Source organism: Pseudochaenichthys georgianus, chromosome 21, assembly GCF_902827115.2.
Source record: "Pseudochaenichthys georgianus chromosome 21, fPseGeo1.2, whole genome shotgun sequence".
NCBI lineage: Eukaryota > Metazoa > Chordata > Actinopteri > Perciformes > Channichthyidae > Pseudochaenichthys > Pseudochaenichthys georgianus.
Genome location: NC_047523.1, coordinates 1,364,755 through 1,387,811, shown reverse-complemented (window position 1 = coordinate 1,387,811; position 23,057 = coordinate 1,364,755).

Below are 23,057 nucleotides of genomic sequence, written 5' to 3'. Positions count from 1 at the left end.
GATCGCCCTCTCTCTCTTCTCTCTCTCTTCGGCATATGATGATGACACCCCATAATTGACGTAGAGCTGTTGAGGGCAGGACCATTAACCTTTATCTGAAGTCTGCTGCTCTGAGCATGTCAGTTGGAGTGATGACATCATCGTGTTCCATGACACAGGTGTTTATAGTTGAGCTAACGAGGCGTCCAGAGATATCTGTGAAATTTCAAAACATGAAGCATGTCAAGGAAGTTGCGGATCTGAAATGTAATTTGTATGTAGTTTCATGTTAATAAAAAATTAACGTTGTCCGCACAAAGTAGCCTGTCAAGGAAATATGTCCAAATCAACAAAAACTGCGAGCCGGCACGCAAGACGCTCCGCTTCTGAAACGCGCCCGGTGGGTTATGATGACGCTGGAGGAGTTCGGACCAAAACCGCGGCGCAGACGGACCCTGTGGAATCTAGGGGTTAGGGTGTGGAACTACATGGGCTATTGATTCATTTGAAGTCGCTCTGTGTTCTGCTAACGTGGCAGCTTTAGGTTTCTATTCTGATTATGCATTCCAATCAACAATCCTCCACTTAATATAAATGCTGCTCTTAATATAAATGCTGCTCACTTTACAGCATTTATTTAAAACTGGATTCAGCAATTTTGGAGAGAGTTCCTTCATACCAGAGATGGAGTACTCGAGTCCTGGACTCGGACTCGAGTCGGACTTGAGTGCCGATTTTCGGGACTCGTGACTCGACTCGGACTCGCGCACTGATTGACGCGACTCGGACTTGGACTCGTGAATTCTCGCACAGGATGACTTGGACTCGGACTCGGACTCGTGAATTCCCCCCCCCACGATGACTCGGACTCGACTCGTACATTGACGCTCCGACTTGGACTCGGACTCGAGCACATTTTCTCTGGAGTCTGATGTCCTCTATCCTGTATGGCGAGTTCACGGTCTGGGCCCCGCTGTTCCAGTCTAGAGATGTCTACAGACACACCAAGCATCGTGCTGTATGCTTTCACACATTCTGCTTCCACATTGGAAAAGAGCAGCGCAAAATGCTCGTTATGTGGAAACAATATTGAAGAGAAGGCTCCGTAACACATTACTCTAAGGATCGAGTTCAGAAATATAGGCTGTATTGAACACTATCATCAGAGTAACGTGATCTAATCAATAAATAAAGATTCAGCCGATAATGAAAGCACATACTTAACATGCAGAATGACGTCATTTTGCATGTTAAGTAGCCATGTGCTTTCTGGGGATAAATCTTTATCGGTAAACTGATTTAACCCGTAAAAGTTCCTTCAAAATAAGAGTCCCGATCTTATTACTATCAAAATAAAAGTGCAAAACGAAAACTTTACCATAGGAAAATATTGGCATACAAATATAATCACTTCTCTAAAAGGTAACTCATTTTAAATATAGTTTATTTATATATAATAATAATATTAATATTAGAAATAAGCTTTATATTTGTATAGCACCTATTACAAGAATTGTAGCCAAACTCGCTTCACAGCAGTTCAATAGACAGGATAACAGCAATGTAGAGGAGCAGCTACATTTCAAAACATATATCCACGAAGATTAATACATGAAGACTTGTGACTCGGACTTGACTTGGACTCTTCTTAAGTGACTCGGAATTGGACTCGGACTCGAACACAGGTAATGATGACTCGGACTCGACTTGGACACTCCTTGGGTGACTCGGACTTGGACTCGGACTTGGACTCGGACTCGACTACGACTCTCCCTTGGTGACTCGGACTTGGACTCGGACTCGAAGAGTGGTGACTCGAGGGTGACTTGGACTCGTGAATTGGTGACTTGACTACAACACTGCTTCATACATTATTTGAACATTCAAATAAATACTCCATCCAGAAATACAGTCCCTCTACATCAGGCATGGGCAAACTAAGGCCCGCGGGCCATATACGGCACGCTGGGCTTTTTAATCCGGCCCGCCGAATATTGGTACAACATCTTCCAAATTATAATAAAGACCGCATTCATTTTGCCTTTTTCCTGCAATACCCGGCATTTCAGTTGATCCCACTAGATGGCGTACTCTAGACACAATTGACCTTTGCTGGAGTTGGCAACACAGCAAGATCTAAGAACCAAATATGTCACGCTTACATTGGAGGGGGTCAAGATTAACCTGAGCAATAACAGTTCACGGTTAGTACAGTACAGCGAATACAAGTTGTAACAAAGAGTAGCGCTGAGAAAAGGGACTAGAACGCAACCACACACTTATAAAAAACACTTATATAAAGTCAGGCAACACTAACCAGCTTAGTGTGATTTGCCACAATATGATAGCAACAAGTAGTCGAGATAGTCTGATTAGCTTTGGTTGCTATGCTAACATAACCTGTAGAATGCCAGAGAAACTTTCATAACAGCGTTGTGATGCCAAACAGCGTCAATTCAGACTGAAACACATTCACTTATGGGGATGGGGGATATTTATCAGCTGCTTGTGTGACAGTCGGACAGTGAATAACAGTAGAATAAACTAGAATAAAACTCCGTGTGGGTCATAAGAAGGCACGTAAATGGTTACGTCATGACGCAAACGATGACGCAATAATTCACCTTTGAACCTAATTCACCTTTGAACCTGCATCTGTAACAATGAGTGGACCAAAGAAAAGAAAAGTCGACAATGAGTGCCGAGTGTTTAATGAGGAGTGGACAGCTAAATATGTTTTCACCGATCTGCTACTGGCCCGGCCCGTCTGTCAAATTTTAAAACTCATAGTGGCCCCCGAGCCAAAAAGTTTGCCCACCCCTGCTCTACATCCTGGTTTTCTCTTCACAGCCATGACCTGTGTAATGATGCTGATTGGCTGCAATAGTTTAATTTTCTTTCCTATTTACAGAGTAAGGGTTGTGTATTTAGTTTTCAGCATGCACACAGAACTCTAAACTACGGAAGATAAAGAGCTATTTGCTAAATTTGACACAGTGTATAGGTTTAGAATCGGTACCTGCACCTTTAAGTGTGACCAGGAGTGCATTTATTTCATATTTTGTCAGTATTCCCTCACAGAGGTTGATAATTAAATTTGAATTTGAAATGGCCGCTGGTCAGGAGATCAGTCAGGGCACCCTGCTGTTCGTGCTGCAGACTTCACCCACGCGTTAGACTTTTCAAGATCCTGTCTTCACTGTAAGCAATCATTACAATTCCTTGCTGTTTTGATTTTAAATTAATTTGCTCAAACATGAACGTGGAGTGATGATGAAAAAGATTATAACAGATGGCTACGGCTCCAGAGGATGCAGCGCCCCAGGACGAGGCCCCCACAAAACAGAAACTCTCCACCTCGAGTCTGACTGGGTGTTCAGGATACACTTAGCTCAGAGCCAAACTACTCCCTGCTCAGTGAAACTTTTTGCAACAGCAACTTAGAGGGATGATACTGTATCAACAGTAGGTAATAACATAACTGTTTATTTACTGTTCATTTATTTATTTTTAAATATTTGAAAAGTTAAAAATGTAGAATGTTAACTTGCCCTTCTAGAATGTAAAGTTGCAGTTCATGAATGTTAGGTCACAATTAGGAAATATTTATTCAAAAAGTTAAAGTTGCCATTCTAGAATGTGGATTTACAGTTAAAGGATATTAATATAGTTCTAGGACTTTAAGTTACAATTCCAAAATGGTTATTTACAATTCTAAAATGTTAAGTTACATGTCTGGCATGGTCATTTAATTTTTTAGAATGGTCATTTTCTTGTCTAAAATGTTCAATTAAAATCTAGAATGATCCGCTCCAATTCTAGAAAGTATAATACAACCCCCTCTCTTTTCCTCCGTACCCAAATATCTAAAAACGGGGGTACAACGGAGCTGATCCAGATTTGCTATCCGATATGACGTAATATTGGACATGTGGGCTGGCTGTACGCCCATGGCCCTACCAGAATTGCGCTATATCAGAAACAATGCACAATGTTTTTTGGAGGTTATATGGTTCAAGGTTCTTTATGTTTGTCATACGAACATAGCTACAGTGTAGTTATGCTGATGAAACTCTTAGGTCACAGGCTTCTCCAACAGTGCAACACAATAACACAGATAAACAGAAAAATATAGTGCAAGTAAATAGTAAATATTAAATACAAAAAGAAAAATAGTGTAAAACAGTGAAATAGTGCAATAAGAGTCTATATGCAAGTTATTGGAATGATATATTAGAGAAATAGATACATAATGACGAAGTAGCAGATGAATGTTATGGATGTTGTTTCAACAGTTCAGGTGTTTAACAGTCTATGGCCTGTGGGATGAAACTGTCCCTGAATCTGGTGGCTTTAGTTCGGATGCTGTGGTAACGCCTGCCAGACGGCAGCAGACTGAACAGTTTGAGGCTGGGGTGATGGGGGTCTTTTATAATCCGGAGGGCTTTCTTCCTGAGCCACTGGGAGTAGAGGTCCTCCATGGATGGTAGCTCCGTCCTGGTGATGTTCTCTGCAGTTTTTACCACCCTCTGAAAAGCCTTATGATTGAGGGCGGAGCAGCTGCCGTACCAGGCCGTGATGCAGCCAGTGAGGATGCTCTCTATGGTGCACCTGTAGAAGGTCAGGATCCTCTCTATGGTGCACCTGTAGAAGGTCAGGATCCTCTCTATGGTGCACCTGTAGAAGGTCAGGATCCTCTCTATGGAGCACCTGTAGAAGGTCAGGATGCTCTCTATGGAGCACCTGTAGAAGGTCAGGACACTCTCTATGGTGCACCTGTAGAAGGTCAGGATCCTCTCTATGGGCCACCTGTAGAAGGTCAGGATACTCTCTATGGTGCACCTGTAGAAGGTCAGGACACTCTCTATGGTGCACCTGTAGAAGGTCAGGATACTCTGTGGTACACCTGTAGAAGGTCAGGATGCTCTCTGTGGTGCACCTGTAGAAGTTGCAGAGTATCCTGGAGTCCATATTGACCTCCTCAGCCTGCGGAGGAAGAAAAGCCGCTGTCGAGTTTTTTTGGTGATGGTGGTGGTGTGAAGAGTCCATGTCAGGTCCTCAGTGATGAGTCCATGTCAGGTCCTCAGTGATGAGTCCATGTCAGGTCCTCAGTGATGAGTCCATGTCAGGTCCTCAGTGATGAGTCCATGTCAGGTCCTCAGTGAAGAGTCCATGTCAGGTCCTCAGTGATGAGTTCATGTCAGGTCCTCAGTGATGACTCCATGTCAGGTCCTCAGTGATGAGTCCATGTCAGGTCCTCAGTGAAGAGTCCATGTCAGGTCCTCAGTGATGAGTTCATGTCAGGTCCTCAGTGATGAGTCCATGTCAGGTCCTCAGTGATGAGTTCATGTCAGGTCCTCAGTGATGACTCCATGTCAGGTCCTCAGTGATGAGTCCATGTCAGGTCTGTTATGTTTTGCATGGGGCTTTTGTTGTTTTTGTGTTTAACTTGTTGTGTGCTCCTTTTACCCCTCACTACTCTGTCTTTCTGTCTCTGCAGGGCTGGTGTGTGACAGGGGGGCGTGGCTGGTTACTCCTGGCTGCAGATGAGGCACACCTGTCCCCACTCACTTGATTACCTGCTCTTTAAGAGCCTGGCCCTCACCTCACTTCTCTGTCTGAGTATTTGTCATGCTGTCCCGCGGTCCGGAGTGCCTTTCTGCAGCCTGGAGTCTGTTGTAGTTGGTTTAGGAGTTCTTTTTGAGTTTTGTTCGGAAACGTTTTTCCGCAGCTTTGTTTTTGGTTTACTACGGCCAGCCAAGCTCCCTGTCGTCAGTACCTGCCTTGGATTACCTTGTTTATTACACTTTTTGAAACTTTATTTTTTTGTCAGTCTCTGCTTTGGGGTCCCAGTAGTATCTAAACGTCACAGAATACTCTGGCCAATATGGACCCCGCAGAGAATGAGAGACTCAGGGAAGCGCTTGCTGCTCAAGGGGTAATGATAGGGCAACATGACAGAGCTCTGCAGAGAGTTATGGAAGCGATTCGGGATTTAACCGCCGGTGTGACCAACATCGGAGGCCGTATGGAACAGGTCGCAGCACATCTCTCCACACTCCCGCCGACTGCCGATGCTCAAGCTACAGACCCTGCTCCTCCACCTCAAGCTGATCCAGAACGACAGCCCTGCAATCCTCGTGAGCCCTTTATCCCCACACCCGTCAGGTATTCAGGAGATTTAGGGTCTTGTAGTCAGTTCTTACACCAGTGTAGTCTTGTGTTTGAGCAACAGCCTTTCACTTATTCCACTGATAGAACTAGGGTTGCTTTCATCATGAGCCTACTGAGTGATAAAGCAGCAGCATGGGCCCTTGCCATATCTAACAGCAACTCGCCTATTAGTCAGTCTCTGTCGTCTTTTACTGCAGAGATGCGTAGAGTGTTTGATCATCCAGTGAGGGGGAAGGAGGCTGGTAAAAGACTCCTTTCACTCCACCAGGGTTCAGGCTCTGTTGCTGATTTTGCTATTGATTTCCGCATTCTTGCAGCTGAGAGTGGTTGGGGAGACATGGCTTTGCTGGGAATTTTTTATAAGGGGCTTAATGATGAGTTAAAGGATGAACTAGCTGTTAGGGATGAAACCTCCTCCTTAGAGGAGTTGATTTCTCTAGCGATACGACTAGATAACCGCCTCCGCGAGAGGCGTAGGGAGAGATCAGGAAAACATAGCTCCACCTCCTTTCCCCCTCCGTCCAAGTTTCCTAGTCGGCCGGCATTCTCTGGACCTTCTCGCCATCCTCCTGACTCCGGGCCTCCCAGACCTTCTCCAGATACCCAGGTCTCTCCCTTCTTTATGGAGGAGCCCATGCAGCTGGGAAGGATGACGCTTACTCCATCAGAACGTCAACGCCGTCTTCGTCAGAGACTCTGCTTCTACTGTGGCCAGGCTGGTCACGTCAGCGCCGGTTGTCCCTCTCTGCCAAAAGACATGGCTCATCAGCGACAGGGGGAGCACTGATGAGCCACACTTCTATCAACTCAGCCTCCCCCAACCGCATCCCAGTCAAAGGTACTATTTCCTGGTCTCAGAACTCTGTTCCGCTGCAGGTCTTGATTGATTCTGGTGCGGATGACAATTTCATTGACTCTGACTTTGTGATGCAGTCTAAACTTCCTTTTGAGCCTCTTCCAGAACCTAAGGATGTGTTTGCCTTAGATGGGAGACTCCTAGCCCAAGTTACTCACCGTACTGCTCCAGTTTCCCTCAAGATCTCTGGCAACCATCACGAGATAATCTCCCTGTACCTTATCCCCTCACCCATGTCGCCACTCGTTTGAGGTTTTCCGTGGTTGAAGCTCCATAACCCCCACATAGATTGGGCCAACTCGTCTATCATTAACTGGAGTTTATTCTGTCACTCTCATTGCTTACACTCTGCTGTACCCCCCACAGTTACTAGAGCACCAGACCCCCTCAAACCCATTGATCTCACCTCTGTACCCCCTGAATATCACAGTGTCAAGGAGGTTTTCAGCAAGGACCACGCCCTATCCTTGCCGCCTCACCGGCCCTACGATTGTGCCATAGATTTGCTCCCTGGCACCCCCTTTCCGTCAAGTAAACTGTACAATATCTCTAGGCCAGAGAAGGAGGCCATGGAGAGTTACATCTCTGACTCACTCGCTGCTGGGCTTATTCGCCCCTACTCATCGCCTATGGGCGCAGGTTTCTTTTTTGTGGACAAGAAGGATAAGACCCTACGCCCTTGCATAGACTACAGAGGGCTTAATGAGATCACAGTCAAGAACAAGAACCCCCTTCAACTCATAGACTCAGCCTTTGTTCCCCTTCATGAAGCCACCATCTTCACTAAGTTGGATCTTCGCAATGCGTACCACTTGGTGAGAATAAGGGAGGGGGATGAGTGGAAGACTGCATTCAATACTCCCAGGGGACATTTTGAGTATTTAGTAATGCCTTTTGGGTTAACGAACGCACCTGGGGTTTTTCAAGCTATGATTAATGATGTATTGCGTGACATGTTAAACAGGTTTGTTTTTGTGTACCTTGATGACATCCTTATCTTCTCTCGCACTCTTCAGGAGCATGTCCAGCATGTTAGGCTGGTACTGCAGAGACTTCTTGAGAACAGACTGTACGTTAATGCTGAGAAGTGCGAGTTTCATGCCTCTTCTGTGAGTTTCCTGGGTTTTATCGTCGACGAGGGACAATTAAGGACTGACCCCGCCAAGGTCCAAGCAGTGACCGAGTGGCCCACTCCCTCTAACAGGAAGCAGTTGCAAAGGTTTCTGGGCTTTGCCAACTTTTATAGAAGGTTTATTCGGGACTATAGTAGGGTAGCAGTGCCTCTGACTAAACTCACCTCTGTCAAGTTGCCTTTTGAGTGGTCTCCTGCAGCTGAGGCAGCTTTTGTAAAACTGAAATGTCTGTTTGCCACTGCTCCTGTGCTCTCTCATTCTGATCCAGGGGTCCAGTTTGTGGTGGAGGTAGATGCCTCTGATTCTGGAGTGGGGGAAGTTTTATCCCAGCGTTCCCCCGCAGACCAGAAGCTCCACCCTTGTGCGTTCTTCTCTCGTCGGCTGACCCCTGCTGAGAGGAATTACGACGTTGGTAATCGGGAGTTGCTGGCAGTGGTTCTGGCCCTTCAAGAATGGAGGCACTGGCTGGAGGGAGCCAACCATCCTTTTATAGTATGGACGGAACATAATAATTTGTCTTACCTTCGCTCTGCACGCAGGCTCAACTCACGCCAGGCTCGGTGGGCTCTCTTCCTGGGACGGTTCAACTTCACCTTGACCTACCGGCCTGGCTCCAGGAATGTGAAGGCCGACGCCTTGTCCCGGCAGTTCGCTTCCCCAGTGGAGGACTCAAGGGATGCAACCATTCTGCCATCTTCCTGTGTCGTGGGAGCAGCTAGATGGGAGATTGAAAGGGTGGTCCAGGAGGCCCAGGAGGACCATCCAGCGGCTCAGGATTGTCCACCAGACCGGCTTTTCATTTCCCCCGATGTTAGATCTCCAGTGCTCCAGTGGGGACACACGTCCAAAGTTGCCTGCCATGCAGGTTTTCATCGGACCCTGGCTCTAATTCGACAACGCTCCTGGTTGCCCACTATGTCCGCAGACACGAAGGAGTATGTCTCAGCGTGTTCCGTCTGTGCCCGCAGCAAGGCCTCACATCAGGCCCCCGCTGGCCTTCTTCGCCCACTTCCCATTCCCCACCGGCCCTGGTCCCACATTGCGGTGGATTTTGTGACTGGTCTCCCACCATCAGACGGGAACGACACTATTCTGACCATCGTTGACCGTTTCTCTAAGGCTGTGCACTTTGTCCCCCTGCCTAAACTACCTTCTGCCCTCGAGACTGCCACTCTTCTCACCCATTATGTTTTTAGGCTGCATGGTATCCCTCAGGATATTGTTTCAGACAGGGGTCCGCAGTTTTCCTTCCAAGTTTGGAAGGCCTTTTGTCGGGCATTGGGGGCGTCGGCCAGTTTGTCCTCTGGGTACCATCCCCAAACCAATGGCCAGACGGAGCGGGCAAATCAGGACCTGGGAACGGCTCTTCGTTGTGTTGCCTCTCGAAACCCAGCCTCATGGTCTCTTCATCTGCCATGGGTTGAGTACGCCCACAACTCCCTGGTGTGCTCTGCCACAGGTATGTCACCCTTTATGGCTTCTAACGGCTTCCAACCTCCCCTTTTCCCGGTTCAAGAGAGAGAGGTGGCAGTTCCCTCAGTACAGGGGCATCTTCGGTGAGCCCGCAGAGTCTGGCGTGAAGCCCGGGCAGCTCTTACCCGCACCTCCGCCCGGAACCAGAGGATGGCGGATCGTCATCGACGACCAGCTCCGGATTACCAACCGGGCCAGAAGGTTTGGCTTTCCTCCCGTGACATCCGTCTTCAAACGGATTCTCGGAAACTCACTCCCAGGTACATTGGACCTTATGAGATAGAACGGGTCATCAATCCTAGTGTGGTTAGGCTTAAGTTGCCTCTTGCCTTGAAGGTGCACCCCACTTTTCATGTGTCACTCCTTAAGAGAGTTTCCTGCAGCCCTCTTTGCCCTCCAACCAAACCCCCTCCACCCCCCCGGCTCATCGACAACCACCCGGCCGTCACTGTACGGAGGTTGCTGAAGGTTCGAAGGTGGGGCCGTGGATACCAGTATTTAGTGGATTGGGTGGGGTATGGGCCAGAGGAGCGACAATGGGTTTCTCGCTCGCTGATTTTGGACCCAAAACTCTTGGGAGACTTTTATGTCCGTTTCCCGGATAGTCCTGGTAGGCCGCCAGGAGGCGTCCTTTGAGGTGGGGGTACTGTTATGTTTTGCATGGGGCTTTTGTTGTTTTTGTGTTTAACTTGTTGTATGCTCCTTTTACCCCTCACTACTCTGTCTTTCTGTCTCTGCAGGGCTGGTGTGTGACAGGGAGGCGTGGCTGGTTACTCCTGGCTGCAGATGAGGCACACCTGTCCCCACTCACTTGATTACCTGCTCTTTAAGAGCCTGGCCCTCACCTCACTTCTCTGCCAGAGTATTTTTCATGCTGTCCCGCGGTCCGGAGTGCCTTTCTGCAGCCTGGAGTCTGTTGTAGTTGGTTAAGGAGTTCTTTTTGAGTTTTGGTCGGAAACGTTTTCCCGCAGCTTTGTTTTTGGTTTACTACGGCCAGCCAAGCTCCCTGTCGTCAGTACCTGCCTTGGATTACCTTGTTTATTACACTTTTTGAAACTCTATTTTTTGTCAGTCTCTGCTTTGGGGTCCCAGTAGTATCTAAACGTCACAAGGTCCTCAGTGATGAGTCCATGTCAGGTCCTCAGTGATGAGTCCATGTCAGGTCCTCAGTGACGAGTCCATGTCAGGTCCTCAGTGATGTGGACACCGAGGAACCTGAAGCTGCTGACTCTCTCCACCGTAGTCCCATTGATGGTGATGGGGGCGTCTCTGCTGCTTCCTGTAATCCACAATCAGATCCTTTGTTTTGCTGACGTTGAGATGGAGGTTGTTATCCTGGCACGAAGATGTCAGGTTTTCGACCTCCTCTCTGTACGCTGTCTCGTCGCCGTCTGTGATCTGGCCGATGATGGTCGTGTCGTCAGCAAACGACGGTGTTGGAGCTGTGTGTGGCCACACAGTCGTGAGTGAACAGGGAGTAGAGGAGAGGGCTGAGCACGCAGCCTTGAGGGGCTCCGGTGTTGAGGATCAGAGTGGAGGTTGTGATGTTTCCCACCCGCACTGCCTGGGGTCTGCCCATCAGGAAGTTCAGGATCCAGTCACAGAGGGCGCTGTTGAGCCAGAGGTCTCTGAGCTTGATGACCAGCTTGGAGGGCACAATGGTGTTGAATGCTGAACTGTAATCAATGAACAGCATTCTCACATATGTGTTCCTCTGGTCCAGGTGTGAGAGGGCAGTGTGGATGGTGAGGGCTATGGCGTCGTCTGTGGACCTGTTTGCTCTGTAGGCAAACTGCAGGGGGTCCAGAGAGTCAGGGAGGGAGGAGGTGATGAATGATTTGACTAACCGCTCAAAGCACTTCATGATGATGGAGGTGAGTGCTACTGGGCGGTAGTCGTTGAGGCTGCTGGTTTTAGTCTTTTTGGGGACAGGAAGGATGGTGGAGTGTTTAAAACATGTGGGGACTACATACTGCAGCAGGGACCTGTTGAAGATGTCTGTGAACACCTCTGCCAGCTGAACTGAGAGCATGGCCAGGGATGCCATCAGGTCCAGGAGCCTTGTGTGGGTTAACCCTTTTATAGGATTTACACACATCTGCCCTGTTTAAAACAAAAGGGCAGGGCTCCTTTTCCTTCTATGCCTCCACAGCCTGGCTGCTCTCGAAGCGAGCAAAAAAACTGCACGCAAATGTCGCCAGTGGGGATGGGATTTTTGTATGTCATATGATGATGCATTATATTTACTGTGTGTATATGTATTTTAAGCAGAAGTGGGGACAAATGTGTGTTTCCATTCATAAAAGGGTTAGCCTGTCAGGTGGGCGGAGTATGTGTGTTTTCGCAGCTGGTGTGAATCAGCTGGATGAGGGCAGCGTGATTGGCTGCTGCCTGCCCAGCCTTCCAGGGAGCTACGTGGATTGGCCGGTGGGTGGTTAAAGCGAGGAGCCGGGACATTTACCGAGAGAGCCGGGAGAACGGAAAAGGTGAAGCTACGAGGTGAAGAGGGAACGGGAAGCAAGGCTCTGGGCGGATCGACGAGGAAGTGACCGTGAAGCGAAGGTCCACTGTGGAAGTACTGCTGCACTGCGATTTACTGTACGGTTGCCAGCCGCTGATCGACGGGTCGGTTGAAGGCAGAATTGCGACGCTCCCAAGTTCCTGTCTATTGCCACGCACTCAAGTTCCTGTGTATTGCAACGCTCCCAAGTTCCTGTCTATTGCCACGCACTCAAGTTCCTGTGTATTGCAACGCTCTCAAGTTCCTGTGTATTGCAACGCTCTCAAGTTCCTGATATTGCAACGCTCTCAAGTTCCTGATCATTGCAACGCCCTCAAGTTCCTGTCTTTCGCACCGTGCACTGCTCCTATCAGGGCCAGTGCGGATCTGAGTCGGACGCGCTCCGAACTATTGGGAGACGCACGCCAAGTCTCCAACTGCTTTCTTCCGACCAGAAACACGCTGCGCTTAAGGAAGGGTGAGAAGAAATAACTTTTAACTCCTCTCGGTCTGAGGTGTTCTTGACCGAGAGCGGACCCATAACTATTTTAATTCGGGCCATGTTGCTAGGCTGTCACTGCATGGTTAAATGAACAAGGAGAGTATGGGGTGCAAACAGTGCCACTTGCAGTCATTTGCCCACCAGTGCCAGTGACTGTTCCATTTTACTCCTTAGCAGCCAGTGAGTGGGAGAGCATGTTCATTGTGTGATGTGTGTAGTGCTTTCTTTAAATAGACGTGTCATGTGTGTAGTGATTCCCTAATAGAAGTGTCATGTGTGTAGTGATTCCCTAATAGAAGTGCCATGTGTTTGCGTTATTTGCATGCTTTGTGACATTTTACTTTTAGTTGTACCATTCATGGTCCCTCCGACCAGCAGGGGGTGGGTAGAGCAGTAGCAGCCTGAAATGACGGGGTGGTATATAGGCACTGCATCACTTGGCCTTGTGATACATTTCCATGTGAGAAGCTTGGCTGATATGGTCCCTTACTATTTATTTAATTGCTAATAAAGATTATTGTGTTACCCGATATCTGCCTGCTCCTCGTGTGTGTGGGTCAATTGGGGGATTAAAAGAACTGGGTGCCAGCAAGTGGGCCATTACATAGAGGGCTCACTGGCGACACAGACACTCCCGCAGCACCCCCTGCTGCTCCTTTGTAGTCTGTCATTGTTCTTAGTCCCGCCCACATATTCCGGGTGCCACAGCCTTTGAAGACAGATTCCATCTTGTCTTTGTACTGTCTCTTTGCACTACTGATAGCTCTCCGGAGTTCATACCTAGAATTCTTGAACTCCTCCAAATCTCCAGCTCTGTGCGCGATAGGGGTGTTGAAAATAATTGTTTCTACGATGCATTGCAATGCGGACGTGGACGATTCGGTATCGATGCAGTGACGGAAGACAATCGGTTATAGCGTAGTAACGTTGCTTCCTGATTTTCCGGCCGCGGCTTTACTATAACGTTTTTTTTTCTGTCACTTTAATATCAAATCGGTCGGTGACGCAGAGATCAGGGAACAGACGTGACAGCGGCACAGCAACACCAAACACGGAGCAGTCTGCTTTATCCACCAACACAACACCACCAGTCCAGAACCAACAGCAGAAGGACCCGCTCTGAATAACTCTGTGTCGCTGCGGCTCAGAGACACAGACAGGGATTTATGTTTTTTTTTTTAAATAATCGCGTTACAATCATGTCAGGTTTTTGGTGGATTTAATTAAGTCTTGGATTGCAAAGTATGAAAGTCCTCTAGCAATTTTCAGACGATATATACGTGTAAAGTTTGTGAAGGCAGGAGGAAAAAAGCTTCCGCGATCCCCGTCTCCTCTCCGTTCCTCCAAGCCCCGCCCCCTCCCTGAAAATAATGAGTGACAGGCTGATAGTGACCCGATAGAAACTTTATTATTCACTTATTCACTGAGATATAATGAAGCTAATTTAATCTCATACATTCATGGGATTTATGCAACAGTAAGACAGAGAATGTGAGTGTGCACCCACATGCAGTATTTTTGTTTGTTTATGCTGTTGTAAATACTCCTGTTGTCTGCTGTGTTCAGACTCAAGTCCTGTGTGTGATGCCACATTCAGGACATTCAGTGTCCTTTCTTTAACAGAAGGCCGTTGCTAGAAGCTGCAGCTCGACTGCAGAAGCATTATTTTTTTGTTTTTGAGGATGGAACAACTTCACACACAGATATAGGGAGGCTAGACCTATACAATTCATTTATTTTGGTTTATAAATTAATGTCAAGACATTTATGTTATTGATTTCTGAAGCACTTTCTAAATAATAAAAAGAGAGTTAATATATGTATTTACTGCATGTATGCATTGATGGAAAATAAGCCATGTGCAGTAACATAGAAAATTGATGATGCAACGCATTGGTATGAATCGTGATGCATCGGGATGCATCGGGATATTGAATCGAATCGTTAACAGGATAATCGAATCGAATCGTGAGACCAGTGAAGATGCACAGCCCTAGTGTGCGATAGTGCGCGCTTTTAACTTGGTATGCACCTCACTGTTTATCCAGGGCTTTTGATGTGGGAATGTTCGTACAGAAACCTTCGGTACCACGTAATCGATGCATTTCCCAATGTAGCAGATGACCGTATCCATGTGTGTGTGTTGATGTTATTGTCCTCAAACAGACTCCAATCCGTAGATGCAAAGCAATCCTGCAGTGCTGAATCTGACTCTACACTCCATCTTTGTACTGTCCTTGTTACCGGTCTGTCCCATTTAAAGGTCCCATGTCATGGCCATTTCTACTGATCATAATTATATTGTTGAAGTATACTAAAATAGATTTATACTGTGCAAACTCACATTGGTTTCTCATACAGCATCTCTGTAATGTATGTGTATTCACTCTCTGTCCTAAACGGCTTGTTGGAGCTCTGCCCCCCCCCTCCCCTGTGAACCCAGTGTGCTCTGATTGGTCGGGACGTTGCGAGGCTCGCTGCTCATTGAGTTGGCTTACTGGTGTGGTTTCCGGGTCGGCGATACAGCGGGACAGCGCGAAACTCATCCTGAGCACACACAAACACTCACAGCCGATGATTATCTCCTTTATTTCAAGGCTATACTATAAAATAAAGACAGAACAGAACACTCACCGAAGACCAGGTCATAACACAAGACGAACTGACAAAGACAGACAGAAAAACCAGAACTTAAATACACACAAGACTAATTATAGAAACAAGACACAGGTGAGGAGGGAGGAGAAAACACAGGGACACCAGGTGCACACAATCGGGTAATAAGACACACCAGGGAAACTAACGACAGGGAACCACAGACAGATCTAAAGACAAAACACAACGCAGACAGAAAACCAAAGACAGATCTATACAAGACACAACGCAGACAGAAAACCAAAAACAGATCTAGACAAGACAGTGGAGGACCCGGAAGGGGTCTCGGGCGGATGGCCCAGGGGCAAGGCAGAGATCAAGGATGGGGTCTCGGGCGGACGGCCCGAGGGCAAGGCAGAGTTCAAGGAAGGGGTCTCGGGCGGACGGCCCGGGGGCAAGGCAGAGTTCAAAAAGGGGGACTCAGACGGACGGCCCGGGGGCAAGGCAGAGTTCAAGGAAGGGGTCTCGGGCGGACGGCCCGGGGGCAAGGCAGAGTTCAAGGAAGGGGTCTCGGGCGGACGGCCCGGGGGCAAGGCAGAGTTCAAAAAGGGGGACTCGGGCGGACGGCCCGGGGGCAAGGTAGAGTTCAGGGTGGGGCGAAGGCCAAACAGCTCCGGAGGCTGGGCAGGACCCGGTGTCGGCCGAACAGGAACCGGAGCCGGTGGGACAGGCTTCGGCAGGATCCCCCACGGAAGAGGACCAGGAGTTGGCAGCACCCCAGGCGAGACAGATGATGGCGGAGCCTCCAACGGAATTGGACAAGGGGCTGGCAGTACCCCCGATAGAAGAGTAGTCGGCGGGACCTCCAACGGAACAGGACAAGGGATTGGCAGGATCCCCGGCAGAAGAGTAGTCGGCGGGGCCTCCAACGGGACAGGACACAGGGTTAGCAGGACCCCCGGCAGGAGAGTAGTCGGCGGGGCCTCCAACGGCACAGGACTTAGGTTTGGCAGGACCCCCGGCAGAAGAGTAGTCGGCGGGGCCTCCAACGGGACAGGACAAAGGGTTGGCAGGACCCCCAGCGGAACCTCCAACGGTACAGGACATAAGGTTGGCAGGACCCCTGGCAGAAGAGCAGTCTACGGGACCTCCAAAGGCACAGGATATGGGGTTGGCAGGACCCCCGGCAGAAGAGTAGTCGGCAGGACCCCCAACGGGACAAGACATAGGGTTGGCAGGACCCCCGGCAGGAGAGTAGTCGGCGGGACCACCAACGGGACAGGACAAAGGGTTGGCAGGAACCCCAGCGGAACCTCCAATGGTACAGGACATAGGGTCTGCAGGACCCCCGGCAGAAGAGCAGTCTGCGGGACCTCCAACGGCACAGGATATGGGGTTGGCAGGACCCCCGGCAGAAGAGCAGTCTGCGGGACCTCCAACAGCACATGAGTAGGGACTTGAGTGGGAACTCGAGAGGAAACTTGAGAGGGGACCCGATAGGGAACTCGAGAGGAAACTTGAGAGGGAACTCGAGAGGAGACTCGAGAGGGGACTAGAGAGGGAACTCGAGAGGTGACTTGAGAGGGGACTCGATAGGGAACTCGAGAGGGGACCCGATAGGGAACTCGAGAGGAAACTTGAGAGGGAACTCGAGAGGAGACTCGAGAGGGGACTAGAGAGGGAACTCGAGAGGTGACTTGAGAGGGGACTCGATAGGGAACTCGAGAGGGGACTCGAGAGAGGGCTTGAGAGGAAACTCGAGAGGGGACTTGAGAGGGAACTCGACAGAGGACCCGAGAGGAAACTTGAGAGGAGACTCGAGAGGGAACTTGAGAGGGAACTCGAGAGGAGACTCGAGAGGGAACTAGAGAGGGGCCTCGAGAGGAGACTCGAGAGGGGATTTGAGAGGAAACTTGAGAGGGAACTTGTGTCGGTTGGTACGCCGACAGGACACGGGGAGCTGGCGTCGGCTGGAGAGCCAACAAGAGACGAGGTGCTGGAGTCGGCCGGTACGCCGACAGGACACGGGGAGCTGGCGTCGGCTGGAGAGCCAGCAGGAGACGAGGTGCTGGAGTCGGCCGGTATGCCGACAGGACTCAGGGATCTGGCGTCGGCCGATGAGTCAACAGGTGGCGAGGAGCCGGAGTCGGGACCATGACTGCTGGGGCCGGTACTTGAGCCGGAACCATGGCTGGAACTGGGGCCGGAACCATGGCTGCTGGGCCCAGTACTTGAGCCGGAATTATGGCTGAATGGGCCGGTTCTGGAACCAGAAACATGGCTGTAAGATCCAGTTCTGGAGCCGGAAACATGGCTGTAAGGTCCGGAGCTGAAGCCTGGATCATGGCTGTGTGGGCCGGCTTTGGAGCCGGAATTGAAGCCGGAACCATGGCTGCCGAGGCCGGAACTGGGGCCGGAACCATGGCTGCTGGGGCCGGAACCATAGCTGCTGGGGCCAGAACTGGGTCTGGAACCATGGCTGCTGGGGCCAGAACAGGGGTCGGAACCATAGCTGCTGGGGCCGGAACCATGGCTGCTGGAGCCAGAACTGGGGCTGGAACCATGGCAGGTTGGGCCAGAACCGGAGCTGGAACCATGGCTGCTGGGGCCAGAACTGGGGCTGGAACTATGGCACTTTGGGCTCGTGCTGCTAACCTGGCCTTGCGACTCCTTCTTTTAGGAGCCGTTAGGAGGCTCCGTGGACCTCCAAAAGCCAGACGAGTACCAGCGAATGGATCCTGGACTGTAGCAAACACTGGGTGAGAAGCAGGGGCTGACGCCAGACGGACCACACCGATGCGTGTGGTATCAAAAAGGACAGACACAGACACAACACAGACAGATCTTGACATACATGTGTTCATTCAATGTGGCATCTGCTATAATGAGGTTAATGTATGATATTACTTAATAATACAATACATTACTGTATAATACGTGATCATGTATGAGTTGATTTACTTCGATCTACTGTACTGTGTGCACTACAATAATATTACAAAAAATATACTGCATATTAAAGCAAATTATTGTAAAGGTAAAAATATGAGCATAAAAAATAAAGAAGTGTAAACATTTACATTATTTAATATATAAAGACTATATATTATTGAATTACAATTAAGATAATAAGATTATATATACTTTATTTGAAATATTGAGTTTTTTTCATTATAGTAGCTTGTGAAAAACATAACAAAAAAGTGATTAAATGCTACAGTATTCAGCAAACACAACTGCAGAGCTGCAAACATTGCAAACAAACTAAGGTCTACAACACCCAGTTGTCTTTGTGCATTTGTGAATGAAGTGCCATCTCATGGTTAAATCCTGTAATTCAACAAATGGCGAAATCTGGCAATGCCGTCTTAGCTATTTGGCAACACCCCCAGCCACTGGGATCCGCTGGGTTTTCGGTTGGAATCAGCTGGGTGGAGTCCTATCTGGAGTGCTACATCTACATGCCGTCCCTGACGTGCTCTCCCAGAAAGTCTGGGCAGTGGAGCCTCACGGGGACCCTATTTTCTGATAGGGTCCCCGACTCCTACATTTAACACTTCTTATTTTTAATACTTTGATAGGGTCCCTGACTCCTATATTTGTAACTCTACTTAGGGTCCCGGACTCCTAAACCATGTGTACTCTTATCAGAATATATCCTTTGCTCTTTAAACATTTCAGTTGACTACATATTTGTACTTTACCTCCTCTTTCATCCACCAACACTCACAGTTTGTAACAGTCCTATTCTACCTATGCATAATTTTGGTATTAACAAACTCCCCAAAAGAGGCCCTTTCTGCTACCCAAAAGTTTGGGCCCGTGTGAGTATTGGTAGGAATCCGGAGGAGGTCTCCGCCGTCCTTCAGCACCTCAGACTCGAAGTCGGGGGTCCCCAATCGTCTTTTTGGAATCACGTCGTGGGTCTCCAATTTTGTTGTGTTCAAAATTCCAGGAAAGACAGGCAACTTATAAGTTTACTTATAACTATTTATTATAAGAGAGCAAAATATATATATTCACTTGGCCAAGGACTCCGTCACGTCATAGAAATCACAGGCAGCAAAGCTGTAACCTGTAACCACTATCTCCGGAAAGAGCCTCGAACCTTGTGCGCCAATACATTTTTATTACACAGGGCGTTGCCCATACATTTATGATTGGTCAAGACTAGATGAAGAGATACCGTGGTTTAGACTTTGTTCTCTTTGGTAGGTGCACAGACTTTGAAAGAAGTCTCTTGGCAACACGATCCTCCAATCAACCTTCGGCCAGCTGTTATTCCCTATCCCTGCTCCCTGTCTCTATTCTAGTAATTTGTTTTTGCTAACATTTCTACAGAAAAAGTGGAATCTTCATAAGGCGGCTTCCTAGCTATGTGTGGGAGCGAAGCTCACCCACACGGCCAAGGTCAGAGCCTCAGTAACTCTTACTGCGTCTGCATATGGCTTTGCTACAATAGTATTGCAAGCTAAACACATTCTTCTGCGACTTTTCCCTTTGTTTCCTATCCAACCCATCAAACCTTGGGATTGGTGATTTTGTCTATTTATTCCAAAGTCAAAGCAACATAAAATGAGCACAATAAGCTTATAATGTAATAATAAGAATCAATCAATGTTATATAAAAATAGACTCCACAGGAGCAACAAACTGCAGAAAACGTTAGCTGCTCACTGTTGTTAGCTAAGACAGCTAGCTCTTGTTATGGGAAGTAACAATCGCCTTTTAGCAAACTTAAGGTTAAGTTAACATCAACGTAACGTTGTAAGAAACATAGGCAGCGCGTGAGGCTCAGGTTTGGGAAGGCTAAATAACCTTTTTTTTTACCTGACGCTTCCCGCCTCCAGCGTCTATAGAAAAGAGATCGACTCAGTGAAAGCACCACCTGCTGACCAATCAGAGCTCAGTGTGCGGAGTTTAAATCTATCAAGTCATATTACAGGATAAAGGAAATACAGTTTAAACGGCCGTATGCAGAGAAGACGCCGACGTATCAGACTTATCATTCATATCACATCATCAATCAGATCATCGAACATATCATAATCATTTATCATATATTTCCTTATCTGAGTCAGCTTCTCGAGCCGTATCTGGCCATGCAACACTTACAGTGTCACAGACTGTATGCAGAAGTATTATTTTAAGCAACACATTAAGTTGATGAAACACTCAACTCAAATTTGATTAAAGTCAGATCCACTCGTGTCTTAGACGGGGCAGTGATATTGTAACGTCCGAGGTGTTAAGGCTTCAATGATACTTCTGTGTAACAAAAACTCAGGAACTTAGTACTTTTTGGAGAGTCCCAGATAGCGCCTCCATTTATTATTATCGAGTCACACCACGCTCTCCTTCACCACACCAGCACAGACTGCGCATGCTCACAACACATGACCTCTCAACCCAATGCTTACATTCGTCCCCCCTTACTGAAATAAATGTCCCCATTTCCACACACATGGTGAGAACACAACAAAACATAAACAAATAATGCACATCCACAGCCCAAATAAAACATCAACTTGGTATGACATAACCTATTCCCCTGTCCTGCACACTTGAAACATGAAAACAAAACACAATTATGCAGCATATAATACACAGGAGAAAAGAAGCACACAAACATGTAAACATCAGTCACTCAGCCAATAACAAAGTCCATAAAGCAGACAGGAGGCCACGCTAACCTCCCAGCCCGGGACACCGTTGGTGCGGCTTGTTCGAGCTCACGGGAATCACCAGCTCCAGAACCCGGCCCAAGATCACTGTCACTTTCCCCATCGGAAAACTTCAAGCGTCCAGAGCTCTGTGGGGGGACTGCATCTTGTAACGGAAGAGGCTAAGCAAGGTTTAAGAGAGACCTTGATGGTCCCTCCAAGGGAAAGGCTACCGGCAGGTTGTATCGCCGTAGCCTGTCATAATGGACAGTTTGGAGAGAGGCTTCATCCCCAAACGGACTACTGATATAGGCTTAGTTTGTCGGGGGACATCTTACTTCTTCCTTCTCTCTGTCTATACCTGTGTCCTCTCATGTTCCCATTAACCCAGCTTCCCCAAATCTCTTTCTTTTTGGTATCTATATACGCCGGGATCCGGAGTCATGGATGATCCTGCGGTCCTGTGTCCTGGATCGCGAGCGCTGGATCTTGAGCCGTGGCTGTGGTCCTGGATCATCGGTCCTGGATGGATATCCTCGTGGATTCATCTTCCTATTATACACACATGCATTTCCAAACATTTGGACTACCTATGTTGCAAATGTATTATCTTTTCAATTTACACACGGCATCTATTGCACGTCTGTCCGTCCTGGGAGAGGGATCCCTCCTCTGTTGCTCTCCCTGAGGTTTCTCCCATGTTCCCTTTAAACTGGGGGTTTTCTCCGGAAGTTTTTCCTTGTACGATGTGAGGCTCTAAGGACAGAGGGTGTCGTGTTGTCATACTGATATTCTGTACACACTGTGAAGACCACTGAGACAAATGTAACATTTGTGATATTGGGCTATATAAATAAACATTGATCATCACTAAGCCACCAGGGTGGGAGGAGGGGGTCAGGAGGACGGGACTGAACTGAACTGAACCGTCCAGGGGCAAGGCAGAGGACCAGGAAGGGGTCTCGGGCGGACGGCCTGGGGGTAAGGCGGAGTCCAAAAAGGGGGACTCGGGCGGACGGCCCGGGGGCAAGACAGAGTCCAAGGTGGGGACCATGGAGGGGCGAAGGCAGCGGCAGGAAGAGTCAGGGGGCCGGGCCCGAGGGCGAGGACCGCTGCACTCAGGGGGCCGGGCTCGAGGGCGAAGACCAGACAGCTCCGCAGGCCGGGCAGGAAGGCGCTGACGGGACAGTGCCGGAGGCCGGGCAGGACCCGGTGTCGGAGCTGGTGGGACAGGCCTCGGCAGGATCCCCCACGGAAGAGGACCAGGACACGGGATTGGCAGGACCCCCGGGAGGAGAGCAGTCGGCGGGGCTTCCAACAGCACAGGACAAAGGGTTGGCAGGACCCCCGGCAGGAGAGCAGACGGCGGGACCCCCAGCGGGACAGGACAAAGGGTTGGCAGGACCCCCGGCAGGAGAGTAGTCGGCGGGGCCTCCAACGGCACAGGACTAAGAGTTGGCAGGACCCCCGGCAGGAGAGGAGTCGGTGGGGCCTCCAACGGCACAGGACAAAGGGTTGGCAGGACCCCCGGCAGGAGAGTAGTCGGCGGGACCTCCAACGAGACAGGACAAGGAGCTGGCAGGACCCCCGGCAGGAGAGTAGATGGCGGGACCCCCAACGGGACAGGACAAAGGGTTGGCAGGACCCCCGGCAGGAGAGTAGTCGGCGGGACCCCCAACGGGACAGGACAAAGGGTTGGCAGGACCCCCGGCAGGAGAGCAGATGGCGGGACCCCCAACGGGACAGGACAAAGGGCCGGCAGGACCCCCGGCAGGAGAGCAGTCGGCGGGGCCTCCAACGGCACAGGACTAAGAGTTGGCAGGACCCCCGGCAGGAGAGTAGGCGGCGGGACCTCCAACGGGACAGGACACAGGGTTGGCAGGACCCCCGGCAGGAGAGCAGTCGGCGGGACCTCCAACGGCACAGGACATGGGGTTGGCAGGACCCCCGGCAGAAGAGTAGTCTGCGGGACCTCCAACGGCACAGGACCTGGGGTTGGCAGGACCCCCGGCAGAAGAGTAGTCTGCGGGACCTCCAACAGCACTTCAGTAGGGACTTTAGATGGGACTAGAGAAGGGACTAGAGAAGGGACTAGGAAAGTGACCTGAGGAGGGACTAGGGAAGGGACTAGAGAAGGGACTACAGAGGGGACTAGAGAAGGGACCAGAGGAGGAACTAGAGA